The 14,048-nt window shown below is 37.9% G+C and overlaps 1 protein-coding gene across 1 annotated transcript in view; it reads right to left on the bottom strand.

Moving 5' to 3' along the window:
* LOC136247505 (uncharacterized) overlaps positions 1-14,048 on the bottom strand; it is a 224,227-nt gene that overhangs the window by 54,156 nt on the left and 156,023 nt on the right. The window lies entirely within an intron of this gene.

The raw sequence follows: 14,048 nt of genomic DNA, 5'->3' as shown, positions 1-14,048 counted from the left end.
TCGCTTGAATTGTCGTTATTAAAATTTTGCCATTAATTTACCATCACAGTGGCCACTACCTTTGATTTCACATCATTTTTCACCCTAGCTTTTTGGAGGCCACACCCTTGTTTACAGCTTGAGATTAAATATCACTTCTTTTTGTGATTTCATACCTAAAGCTAGCCTATGGCCAGCTTTAGGTATTTCTTTTAACTTGTCTTTTTCATTATCACAGAGAGAAGAGTATTATGAAGAAGAAGATTTTAATGATTTGTTTAGCTACATGGGTCCTAAATGATTTCAACTGATTCAGCTCAGTCACAGTTATGATGCAGCATCTTTCTTGACCAAGCCTTCAGCTACGATGGAAATATCCAGATTGCAAACACTTTTCAAAATTATACATCAAGATTATTCACTGTCAATTCCTCCTTATTTCATTTCAATGACAAGAACCACCAGACTATATCACCCACATTATTTCATTCTATCAAAGTCATCCACCTATTCACACCAACAGAGTTTTACTCCAGATCAATTAAGGTATGGAACAGCTTATCATCTACCATAATTGAATGCAACAATATTGATTCTTTTTCAACAGAAATGCAAACATTGTATGGAACTCAATAACTTACAATTAACTACGTAGCTAAATTCATTTTGTGATTGCTTCCTTTTTTCCTGAGCATATCATCTGTGCTGTCTGCTCAGTAATAATGATAATGTAATAATTTACATTTATGTTGAATGATCATTAAAATAAGTCACACAATTTGAACTGTATGCAGCTGAATACTCTTCATGGAAATGTGTACATAGCTGAAAGTTCTACGGGGAGCCTCATAATGTATGTAACTATACTCTTTGAGTACATGCTGAATGCTTTGTAGTTGAACTCACCACAGGGTGGCTTATTTCTAGCTGAAACACTCTACAAAATGTAGCTGAATTCTCCCTTGTTTCAAGCTGATCTCTCTACAGGGTGACTTGTTTCCAGCTGATCTCTACAGAGCGATTTGTTTCTAGCCGATCTCCACAGGGTATATTGTTTCTAGTTGATCTTTCTACAGGGTGACTTGTTTCTAGCTACACTCTCTACAGGGTAACTTGAAATGTAGTTGAACTACCTACTGGCTGATCTCTCTTCAGGGCGATTTGTTTCTTTGTTTCTGGCTGTTCTTTCTACAGGGTGATTTGTTTCTAGCTGATCTCTCTACAGGGTGACTTGTTTCTAGCTACACTCTCTACAGGGTGATTTGTTTCTGGTTGATTTCTCTACAGGGTGATTGTTCTACTGAGCCCTCTACCAGGTGACTTGAAAAATACTTGAACTCTTTGCAGGCAATGCAGGGTAACTTGCCTTACTGATTACTCCACAGGGGGATTCTAACTGAATATTGTACAGGGTGATTTGGTCTTTCTACTGAGAGATTTGTTCATAGCTGGACTCTCCATGTGGTGACTTGAAAATTAGTTGGGCTCTTACCGGGTGACTTGATCATGCTGATCTCTCTATATACAGGAGAGAGAGATCAGTAAAACACTCTACAAAATGTAGCTGAATTCTCCCTTGTTTCAAGCTGATCTCTCTACAGGGTGACTTGTTTCCAGTTGCTCTCTCTGTAGAGTGATTCTTTTCTAGCTGATATCTCTGCAATGTGTAGGATTGCGCCAATTATGCAGGCATAATTTCGAGCATAATAGGCTAGCAAAAGCATCAAGCATTATGCCAGCATAATAGAATGATTTTCAAGAATTTTAATTATAACACACAATGCGTGTGCCAAAAAATACTGCACAACATGTACACACTGCACATTATGCTTTTCATTACAGTGTAGTTTGTCTTCTATTGAAAGAAAAAGATATAAGCAAAAGATCATTAATGTTGGTTTAACCATATTATGATCAAGACTCCGAGCGATAACAACAGCGAGGCTGTCAAGGTGAGCTCTGTTACTTTGACTAATCTGATCATTAGCTATATTAAATCAGGCAAGGAAAGGAGCACTTGGTGGATGTTGCTTTATGCAAGCCATCAGTTAAAACTCTACCCATTTTTTGTTCATGAAGGGGAAAGGTTTGTTGCAATAGGAAAGGTTTGTGAATATTAGTTTGATTTTGTGCTGTTAGTGTATAACATTTCACAGGTGAAACATTCACCACATTTCTGTTACCCTGGATTGCTGTAAAAAAAGAGCGGGAAAATTTTAGCTACATATTGTACCTGTATGGCAGGGTGAGTAATAATGTATCTAACACACAAAACTTGAAAATCTATATGTGACCGGATTTGCGAAAAGGTACCTTTTTCACACACAAAATTTGACCCATTTTTTGATCTTTGAAGCTTCATAACACTTTAGTCATTGCATAAAATAGCCTGAAATTTTCCATGTGAGCAGCTGAATTATTTGGCTACATTTTGAAACTAAGAGCAAGTTGATTAGTATAATTAGTCAAAAGTTACATTGTTTTGTTTGCTCAAATGTAAAATGTGTGGAAAAGGTACCTTTTCGCAAATCCGGTCACATATTTAGAAGCCTGTTCACATGTTTCTACAGTCATATCCTGCCTGATCAATGCCTTTGAAGTAAGGAGACAAACTGGAGTAGATTCTTGCACATCCAATTTGTGTGGCTGGAATCGCTCTGCTAAAGAGGTACACTATAGCTAAACCATAGTTTTTGATAACATATGCAATTGGAACAGGTAAAGCCATCATTTTAACGAACATCCATTTCTATGGGCTAAATATCCGCAAGCCATCTCTGCAGAATGCTTCAAAAGATCCAGCAAACAAAAGGACTGAATGTGCACTCGAAACCACAGGTGAGGATAGTGCTGGAGTTACCTTTCCGACTGATGATGCTGACACTAATGAAACCAGCATAAATGACAATGAAGCTACAATCCAGGACAATGAAGAGGAAGAAGCAAAGTTTTGTGCAACATTAAATCTAACTGTAAGAAAAGCAGTTGTTTTAAGGCTTGTACCACCATATGCCAAAGATTTAGCTCTGAAAGACACTCTGCCATCATATCCAAAACCAATTACTGATCTTTATCATCCAGCTGTACTTCTACTGACATATCCCAACTTATTAAAAGAATGCAAGCATGTGTATGCTTTATACAAGGTACTGTTGATTTTGTAATGAACTGTTAATGTCTTATCAACCATATTTGTTATCCTAAGAACCACAAGTTTTCAAAGTAACTGCAGCTACAAGGTACTGTATAAAATTTCGTTAACATAAGTATCAGTTTTCATAGGTGCGGTTGTAAGCATGAGCAAGATGCTAGAACAGCATAATAATTGTGCTGCAATGACGGATCATCAAGAGTTCAATTTTAGAGGTAGTGGGCTAATTATTGATACAGATGACCCATTTCTAGTTCGATCACCTGATGGCATTGCATAGTGTGTGATTGTTTCGAAGAATGGGTGGTAGAAATAAAGTGTCCCTACTGTAACAAAAAAGGTCTCCCTGATGATGATACTGTACAATCAATGAGGAAGGAAAATGGTAACTTAAAAGGGACAATGCATCTGTTACCAAGTACAACTCCAGCTGCATGTATGTGGTTTAAACTGTGCAGATTTCGTGCTGTGCATTGAAAGGATTGACAAAATTTTACCTTCATCAGTGCAAAAAATTGAAAGATACAGATATTTTTTCATGACTGGATGCCTTCCAGAGATCATTCACAAGTGGTATTCAAGAAGCCTTGTAGCAGACTTGACTGGAGTTGTACCACTACCAAGTATTGCTATCAATGCACAGTCTACAGCAGATGATAACAATGATGACAATGATGATCCAGGGAGACTATAGTGCTACTGTAGTAAGCCAAGTTTTGGAGATATGATTACTGTAAGTGTGATAACAAACAGTGCACATTTATTTGGTTTCATTTTGACTGTTTGGATTTACATAGTGCACCGAAAGGAAAGTGGTATCGTCCTTGTTGCAGATTACTCTCCAAATTTAATTGATCATGAAAAAAAATTATTTAATAGGAATTATAGGAGGACACAAATTAATTGATGCACTACAAACTTGAACTATTATTGTCTATAGTTGTTCCATTATCATCAGTGTCTTTTGAAATCAAAGTTATTGGTAAAGTTCCTTGAAGTATAGTATACTCTGATGACTCTCTCAACAAGTATCTTTACAATGGATAATTAGGTCATAGTTCCAATCAACTTCCTGCTTTTCAAGCTACTGCTTGCCTTTAGTAAATAGAGAGGTTTTCACCTCTGCTAAAACCATCCTAGCCTTCTCATTGCAGGTAAAACTCCTATTTTCCAAAACCACACCACCTTGTACACAAAATAAGCAATTAAATATTCTCTACATGTTTGTATTATAATACCTGGTAGTGAGAGGTCCATTGACCCACATGACACAGTGATCTCTTTATCACTCATTCTCCCTCCTGCACATTTGGAAACAAAAGATGTGCTTCCCTGTGGTGTAATGCCAATAAGAAATTTGACAATTGAATGATGTTTGCAGTTGCTCCATTCTTGAGCACAAGCGAGAAGATCACTAGGTCATTTCATGTATATTTCAGTACAGTCTATTATGATGCAACATTTCTTTTAAAATTGTCTAAAAGACATTGGCATTGTTAATCGAAGCATATCTCTTTTAGGGTTACTTGATAAGAAAGTTAGTTTTAGCTGTAACTTTATCCAAAATTCTGTGGAAATTTTTCGATAGTGGAATGATGCACTCCAAACCTGTGGGCTATGTCTTCTTTGAATAAATTCAAGTGAAGCTTCATTGAAAACATCATTGTTAATGTAAAGCCAAAGAAGGAGTTAACAAATCCATGAAGCACTAAATGTGATCCATTCTGGAAAGCCTACATGATTATAAACAAAAGACATTGAATTGCAAATTAACATAATCTATGTATGTACCTGTATAAAATTTTAAAATGTTCCCATTCTCCTTTTCCTTTAAAAAGGCTTCTGTAAAATTGACAGTCTTGCGTTCTTCTAGGTCCTTGATCAGTGCAGCATTTCCTACCTTTAATGTAGCATTATCAGACTTTAATGCAGATATTTTAGACTTCAGTGTAACAATTTCAGCTTTTGCCTGGGCATGTTCAGATTTCAATAACAAGAACTTATTCCTTTCTAAGGCTGTTAGTTTCAATACATCTTCATTCTGGTGTTCTTCATTAGCTGCTTCTACAGTCAACACAATGGCTTCTGCTTTACCTTCTCCAGGTGTCGATACAGTCCCCTTTCTTGCTTGATCACTTTGGTCTGCAGGTCATTTTCTTGCATTGCATTGCTGTAGTCTATCATACCTAGACCCATCAGGTACTGCAGATTTACATCCCAGGTGTAATGTAGGTGCCCAGTCTGCATGTGATTCTGCATACACAAAAGGCCAATGATAGAACTTCATTAAGGCTACAATTAACTAACCAGATATGAAATGGTGCTGACATACAAATGAGTTATTCATAGGAATCCAATCCTTTCTGTTTATCTTGGCTATTCACATTTCACGACACTTACTGGAGAATTCCTCCATTCTGGGCCCTTGATGCTTGATTACAGCTGGAATAGAAAAATAGGAAATAACCCCACCATTTATACTTTTGTTATTACAGTCTTTCACACAGCAGCCAAAAATAGTGCACTGCCAGACCAAAAAATATGGAGGCTTCCGATGAATCAAATGTGAGGTAGAATGCATGTAACTCCTCTATTTTTAGATTTTGTTAAGTCATTTGACTCAGTGCCCCATGAATATTTGCTACTCAAGTTAAATGCTTTAGGTATTACTGGTCACCTTCTTAACTGGTTAAGATCCTTGTTGACTTGCAGACATCAGCGTGCGGTGATAAATGGAACGTCTTCCAGCTGGTTCCCAGTGACATCCGGTGTACCTCAAGGACCCATCCTAGGTCTATTATTATATTGATGACCTGTCTTTTGTAGTGCATCACTCAACCATCAAACTGTTATCTGATGATATTGCTATTTATAATGAGGTTAAATGCTATGAAGATTGTGAGAAATTGCAGGATGATTTGAACCAGATCTATCTTTGGACTGTTAAATGGCACCATAGACTAAATTCTCAGAAATGCAATGCCCTAATATTTACCAGGAAACAAAACTCCCTTACACATACCATATAGCTGGTAATTTCGAAAGGTTTTATTTTCAGATATTTCAAAGAAGCCCTTCTCTTCGAAAACAAATTCCCATGTTCGGTTGTCCTTTGAAAATAAATTCCCGTACATTATGCCGGAATAATTTTTGGAATAATTGGTTGTAAAAAGAATCAGGAATAATTCCGGAATAATAGGGTGATCTTCCAGAATAATTAATTAGAATTCACACATTTTTCGTGTAGTATCGCAGAAAAATTCGTAAAGGAACATCCACAATCATTGCTAGCACAAAATCGAGCAAAAAGATCGAGATACTCTAATAGAGCAGTCACTTGCCCTAATAGAACAGTCAGACAAATTTAGTTGTGACTGCTCTATTAGAGTATCTCGATCTTTGGGTATAGTTTTTATGCTTGCAAGTGGTTATACTTTCAGCTGCAGAGGAATATCCATTTGACTTTTACAATTCCAGGAATTACTCCAGGAATATTTGGAAATAATTTTGGGAATAATAGGCGAATAAAAAAGAATTGCCAGAAAGAATAATAGGTAATTTTAAAAGCATAATGTACTCAAGCCTAATTCCCACAAGTGAAAGCAATGATCCAATTTGCTTGTGTATTCCTCAAGTTTTAGCTTAGTATTACTGATGATAATGGGTAAACTGCATCATTACTGTGCCAATAACTAGATCACAGGTGATCCAGAATGGGAATTGATGCCTAGAATCTATGGTAGATAACTAGCTACGATCGAGCGTGATCAAGCCAGTGAATTTATTCTACTCGATACTCTCTCAGTCTTCTCTCCAGTGCACAGAGATGGGGATTATTCAATCAGTAAGTCAGTTTTTTTGGCAAACATTCACCCATCTTCATAATTATTATGTGACACGAATTTCCGTTTATTTGAAATCCATCCAGATTTCAAAATATGCACTCTTCAAGATTAAAATCCTTCGAAATTCAGATTTTGCTTCTTGTAAACATTTCCTGTTTAGAAAATAACCCGCTATACAGTACATATTGTGTTAATGGTTCTCCGATTTCTCGGAAATCAATTGTTACATATTTAGGAGTTTATATCAACTCCACGCTAAATTAGACTGACCACATTCACATAACAGCTGCTAAAGCTACCAGGCATTTGAAAATATTACATCATTCACTTTGGGGATGTTCCATTTTAGTTAAATCTTTAATGTACAAGTCCTCTATATGTTTTAGTGTAAGAGTATGCTGCACAAATTTGGAACCCACACACAACCAAAAGCATCAATGCTATTGAGTTTGGGCAGCACAGGGCTACTCATTGGCTGCAGCCAGTTGATGAGATTCTGTGTCAAAGTGCTGGACTAAATCATCCACAGAATGCGTCTCCTTACTAAAATGGCCAATCTTGGAAACCCGTCAGATTTTTCTTTTTGTATCTTCCTCTATGACATTTTACACAGAAGGTATTCCTCATTGTTTCGACTCTTTTTACAAATTTAAGTCCTCCTCTATATACAAGGTAACATTTCCTTTGTATAGTTCCACTACAGGCCGTGATTAATGCTCATTTTTTTGTCAATACTCCATTTATTTGGAATTCTTTACCACACTGCATATTGTCTCACACCAAGGTGGAGTCCTTTCAGAAGGCTATGAGAACTTATCTTTTTGGTTAATTTCTTGTCTCAGTGCTTCTTTTAGTTATCTGTATAATATAAACTATGTAGTTGTGTGTTACATATGTATGTTGTTTGTACCTTGGGGAAGCACCCTTGTATAGGCTGAGCCTTTTGGTGCAACCCTGTCTTTTGAGACAAATTGCGTAAATAAATAAATAATTCATTATGACAGTAGTATCATTATAATTATTTCCTAAGAAGATAAAATATGCATGTCAGTGAATTATTTAATATGCAGCTGCAATCTTGCAATTCTCACTGTCATGCATAAAATCTTATCAATTTAAATATTTTTAGGCCATGGACACACAGTATAGGATTACATGTAACTAATAATTCAATTACAGCCAAGCTGAAAAAAAGTGTGTGGCCTTAAAAAAAACATGATGAATAAAGATGTGAAATCCAAGGTGGAGGCCACACCCTTTTTGCAGCTTGGCTGTGTCTTTGTTGTGCTTTTTGTAATTTCATACATAGCTAAAAGTCCCAGCCTTGGGTATTTCCTTTCACCTGGTCGTTTCTCTTTACTACTACAAAAATGAGGATTAGCTAGCTATAAGGGTTAAAATTGTTAATTATTTGTTTACCTACATGTACAATTGTGACTGCATTGTAGAAAATGTTCCAAATCACATATTAGAAGTTTGGAGATAAACGATTTTAAAGAATTCAAGTCAGCATAACTCACTAAGGATGGCAAGCATGCATATGAAATTTACACAAAATGACCTGATCTGCAAGAACCATATTATTTTAGCGCATTTTTGAATTACACTTTATTACCTTTCTTTATCCAGATAGCCAAAGGAATAGCATATCAAAGTTTCAGCTCTAGAATTCAAGAACTTTCGAAGCTAAAATGCTAGCTACAAAGTACAACAGCGGAAAAAATTGATTTGTACAGTAACAATATGGAAAAAAAACTACATGCACTTAAATAAACAGTCATAACTTTCAAAGGAAGTCTTCTATATACTGAGATCCAACTTACACCTTCAGATTCTCCATTAACAGGTGAATCAATTGCTGGATAAGTTTTGTCTTCTAGGCCTTTCCTAAAACAAGAGTGAAGGCAAAAACCTGAGAAAAACGATAATGAAACTTAGTGTTATAGACAGGACATTATCCATAACATGGAGATAATATAGAATAAGTATGCAGATTAACCCATTTAGAGCACACTGCGACACTTTAGAGAGAAGCTGTCTTGCATGTCTATGCTGTCTACACTGTCAATTATGTCTCTACTGACTATCATGTCTATCCTGTCTACATTGTCTACCATGTCTACACTGTCCATTGTACCATGTCTACATTGTCTATCATGTCTACCATGTCTCCACTGTTTACCATGTTTACATTGTCTACCATGTCTACACTGTCTACTTTGTCTCCACTGTTTACCATGTCTACCATGTATGCACTGTTTACACTGTCTACCATGTCTACCCCAGAAAAAGACAGGAGCATACATCTCAACAACCTACCCTGCATCAACTTTGCATTGCCTTCTTTTTGGCTATCCAGGGGCTAACAGAAATGGGGTTCTTTTTCAATAGGGATTTTCCCTACAAGCTTTTCGATTGTGGTACTACTTATGGGAGGCAATAAATAGAGGTGCAATCATGTCATTATGAATAAATTGCACGAGTAGTATTGTGTCAAGGACTACAATGAAAAGGTTGGAATTGAACCCATACCGTTAGTACAGTGGACAGTGTGTATTTGGATTTGTGTTGGGTGTGGTCAAAACTTGCATTGAGGTGAGGCAGCCTAGGAGATGTCAGCACCCATTAGCTGTGTGGATACTGGGTTGGATGCTGCTGGTTCAGATGACCAACAACTCCAGTTAAAGTCGTATCATCATATGATACAGCACTGTAAGCTTCATCCCAAGATTTTGTACGTATGCATTAAGAAGACAATAGCTAGCATTTGCAATCAGTTATATTAGTTAACTTGCACCAGTTATAGTTAAACTAGTTAAACTAGGTTAATGTTGCAGTCAAGCATGCATGAGTGTATTATGATAATGACTAACCCGAAGCTCCACCATGACTAGAGGGAAGATTGGACAGGCACACACGAGAGTAGGGTTGGCAATAATTGGAGAATAACATTGCGCATGCATTACAAGAAAAAGGTGCGTGGAGAGGTGCTAGAACACATGGTGCTACATGACATAGCGAATCTTGCTGTTTCGTTAACATATCACCTAAAAAGGATGCTGCAAGAGGGGCTTTACGGCAGAAAATGAAACAATACCAGAAGTTCAACGCTGCCAACTCAATGAGACATTCATCATTTCGTTGATGTGCCGCCAAAGTTACACAGTAGGGGCATCACAGAACAGCCAAGGAACTAGGCTGGACGTTACCACCAGTACATTCATCAATATTCTGCCTAAAAGATTCCCAGAAGAGATGCAGTAAGGCGTTACAGCAGGAGATAACAGAAAAGTCAGGGAGCTTAACGGAAGTTACTGCTAACACAGGAACCAACGGAGGCTATTAAACAGCTCCCCTAACGTGGAATAACGTCCCCACAATCATCCAGGAGGTTACAAGATTGCTCCGTTTTTAACAACTAAACCTATGTATCAATGATGCCAAGCAAGTTCTAATTAGCTACAATATATTTGTCTTTGTTGTTCGTGGGCGACTCCCCTTCCGTAGATGCTGTTGGGACTTTACTATTAGGGACACTCCTTGGTCTCAGGGTCTGCAGTTCCCCAGCGTGGACCACCAGGTGAATGCGTGCATGTGTGTGCCTCTATAATGTCTTAACACATGCCTCCTTAGCATACAAACTGCAATAATTTGGCAAAGGATAATTTGCAACAAGCAATCAATGTTGACCGGTTACAAAGAGCATTTACTTAGGCAGATTAAGGTACTGCCCCCCCCCCACAAAAGAATAGAACAGAACACTGATACATACTAATATGGGGGTGTGTGTGTGTGTGTGTGTGTGTGTGTGTGTGTGTGTGTGTGTGTGTGTGTGTGTGTGTGTGTGTGTGTAATATATAGTGTATGTTAGATGTTAGTATTTTCATTTGTAGTCATTCTGGTACATGTAGTACATTTATAACAAATAAGTGTGTCTGAGGTAATAGTACAGACAATATGCGACCACCTCCACTCCTCCATGGATGCCGTTTGGGACCTTAATATAATGAACACTCCTTGGCCTCAGGGTCCGCAGTGCCCCAGCGCAGACCGCTGGGTGAATGTGTGCACCTCCGTAGTGCCTCCTTATTAGCATACAAACTGCAATAATTGGCAGAGGGTAACTTGCAACAGTGACAATCAGGGCCACCCACAGGGGGGGCAACTGGGGCATTTTGTCCCGGGCCCCAGCCTGAAAGGGGCCTCAGGAGGCTTCCTGAAGTGCCCCTTGAATACCTGTTTAAAAGATCGATATACTCTAATAGAGCAGTCAGATCTAGATACTCTAATAGAGCAGTCACAGTATTCTTCAGAGGAGTAGTGTAGCAAGCTTATAAATAAGAAGATATTATGGTTGGTGAGGGGTATCTATAGTCATTGTCAGCATCTAATGATCTTTTTTTTGTTTGGTCTTTGACTTACAGCTTGGGTGAAGTTGTGATTCAGAATGGAAACCTCCTTGCCCTTGGGGCCCCACTTTAATTCTTTGCCCTGGGCCCCTTAATTTCCCCTTAATTTCTCTGGTGACAATTGAGTTTAAGTGACAATCAGTGTTGACTGGTGACAGAGTTTTCATCTGTGCAGAAAAGGTATTGCCCCACACCCCCTCTCCTAAATGGATAGAACACATATGTGACCAGATTTGACAAAACCAGGCTTCCACACACATCCAAATGTGTGGCTTTGAAGGACCATAACTCAATGTAGGAGTAAGCTATCACTTTCAAATTTTACCTGTTATTACATAATGCAATGAAAGAATGTTGTGAAAATTGTAGGTCAAGTGATCGTGATTAAAGTCGAAGAATTGGATGTGTGTGGAAACCAGGCTGCCACACACATCCAAATGTGTGACTTTGAAGGATCATAACTCAATGTAGGAGTAATCTATCACTTTCAAATTTTACCTTTTATTACATAATGCAATGAAAGAATGTTGTGAAAATTGTAGGTCAATAGCATACTGAGTGATCAAGTTACAAGTGATTAAAGTCAAAGAATTGGATGTGTGGAAGCCTGGTTTTGTCAAATCCAGTCACATATATATGTGACCGGATTTTCGAAAAGGTGCCTTTTCCACACATTTTACATACCAGCAAACAAAATGATGTAAAATTTGACTCCTTATGCTGATTAACTTATCCTTGGTATCAAAATACAGCCAGATACCATAGCCACACTCATGGAAATTTGCAGGCAATGATATACTATGATTAAAAAGTTATGAAGCTTTAAAGTTCAAACAATGGGTCAAATTTTGTGTGTGAAAAAGGTACCATTTCGCAAATCCGGTCACATAATTATATATTACCACATTTCAAATATTTTTAGGTATATGCTTGTCATGCCCTCAAACTTCAATATTCTATCAAACGTCTTACCTTGGACTGTCTAGAGCAGCTCTAATGGGCTGCACAACTTGCATACAATTATTCTAATCTTCAAATATTAAGGCATTCCAGGGGCATCGAATTGTACTTATATATCATGGCTAGGATGTAGGACAGATTGTGTGGGAAAATCAAACCGTGGAGGCTGTTGGTTGTGCCAAATCATTTATGTTCTGCATGTATGCAACAGCAGCCAACACTAAATATACTTCTGAATGATAAAGTTTAAATTGATCTGTGTTAATGGCAAACCTTAGCTGATTGGAAGGGGTTGAGTCTACTTTTGTTGGAACAACAGTGCCCAGACTCTCAATCATCTGATCCTAACATAGGTGCCAGATTGTGGTGTGTTTTGGCAAGCAAAACAAATCAAGCAAACAAAAAATAGCATCTACCACTACACGGGGTCAAATATAACATCATAGTAATTTTAAAAAAGAAAAATCCAAACTGTTTGAGCTTTGTGGAAGAAGTCAGGTACGATTTGAGTTTGACCATTCCAGAGTTTTCACTGCTGTGAATAGACACTGTAAAGCTTCCACATACTTGTAATGCAGCCTGTGGTTCTTGTTTTACTAAATTCGAGATTGGTGTAGCCTGTAGACACTTAGCAGGTGTACAATAATAGCACAGCTGACCACATCTCCAATGGTAACCTGCATTCGTTCTTTTGTTTACGGCCACCAGCCAGCTCCACTACCTCATCCGTGACTGCATATTCTGAGGGATAAATGGGACGGACATACATACACACTCCAGGCAACTGTGCAGTACTCTACATGAATGGTTTAGTGTCTCCTACTCGAGAGATGCTATCATGCTGAGCAGCACTGATGTTTACTATTCCTCACACAGACTATATAACCCAACACCAGTCTCCATTTTTAATCACAATGGCACAACGCTTCAAGTCCACTTATTCTCCAATGGCAACCTATAGCTTCATTCATCCTGCAGTCAGCATAACGCATAGTACAAACCTCCTTACACCACACTTTGAGCCGATTCTTTGAAGCATTTATAGAGCTAGCTAGTACAGACAATGAATCCACCTTCTAATTACTACAGGTGTACCTATAGTTGATCCGATATCAGTTACATATTAATAGTGTCCCTGCTGAGGTGTAGCTACAGTGTAGGCAGGTGAGGCAGCCGCCTCACCAGGTATTTGTATCTGAAGTCACTGAACTGGGAGGTATGTTGGACCATTAGATGCAATGAAAGCATCCATTAACAGGGTTTGTATGCTATTTAGTTCAAATTATAGTGTACATAGTAAGAGTCCATCCAGTGCAGCTCCAAGTGGATAGCTACTGAGGTTTACTTCTCAGAAACTGGTCAAGCAAGATCGATATACTCTAGTGGAGCAGTCACCCTAATATAGAACACCCACCTTGATACAACATGCTGTCAAGGAGATTTTTAATACAATACTTTGATAGAATTTAACAACTTAAATTGCTTTCACAGTCAATCTCAGATGGTCTAGCTTTGCCAGGGGAGCATAACCTGACCCCCTGTTGACCCCCTGTTACCAGTGCTTATAATTATACTACTTGGGTTAAGGAGTGAGCAACATGCATAGGAGAACTCATGCTCACCTCATTTCATCATTACAGTCACCATATGCATTTTAGCTGTATTTTTTTCACATCTTATTCTGTTTATTAGAACTAAGTTGAA

The sequence above is a fragment of the Dysidea avara genome, chromosome 2 (genome assembly GCF_963678975.1).
Source record: "Dysidea avara chromosome 2, odDysAvar1.4, whole genome shotgun sequence".
Taxonomy (NCBI): Eukaryota; Metazoa; Porifera; class Demospongiae; order Dictyoceratida; family Dysideidae; genus Dysidea; species Dysidea avara.
Note: the sequence above shows the minus strand (reverse complement) of the source record. Positions and strands in the feature narration are given on the sequence as shown.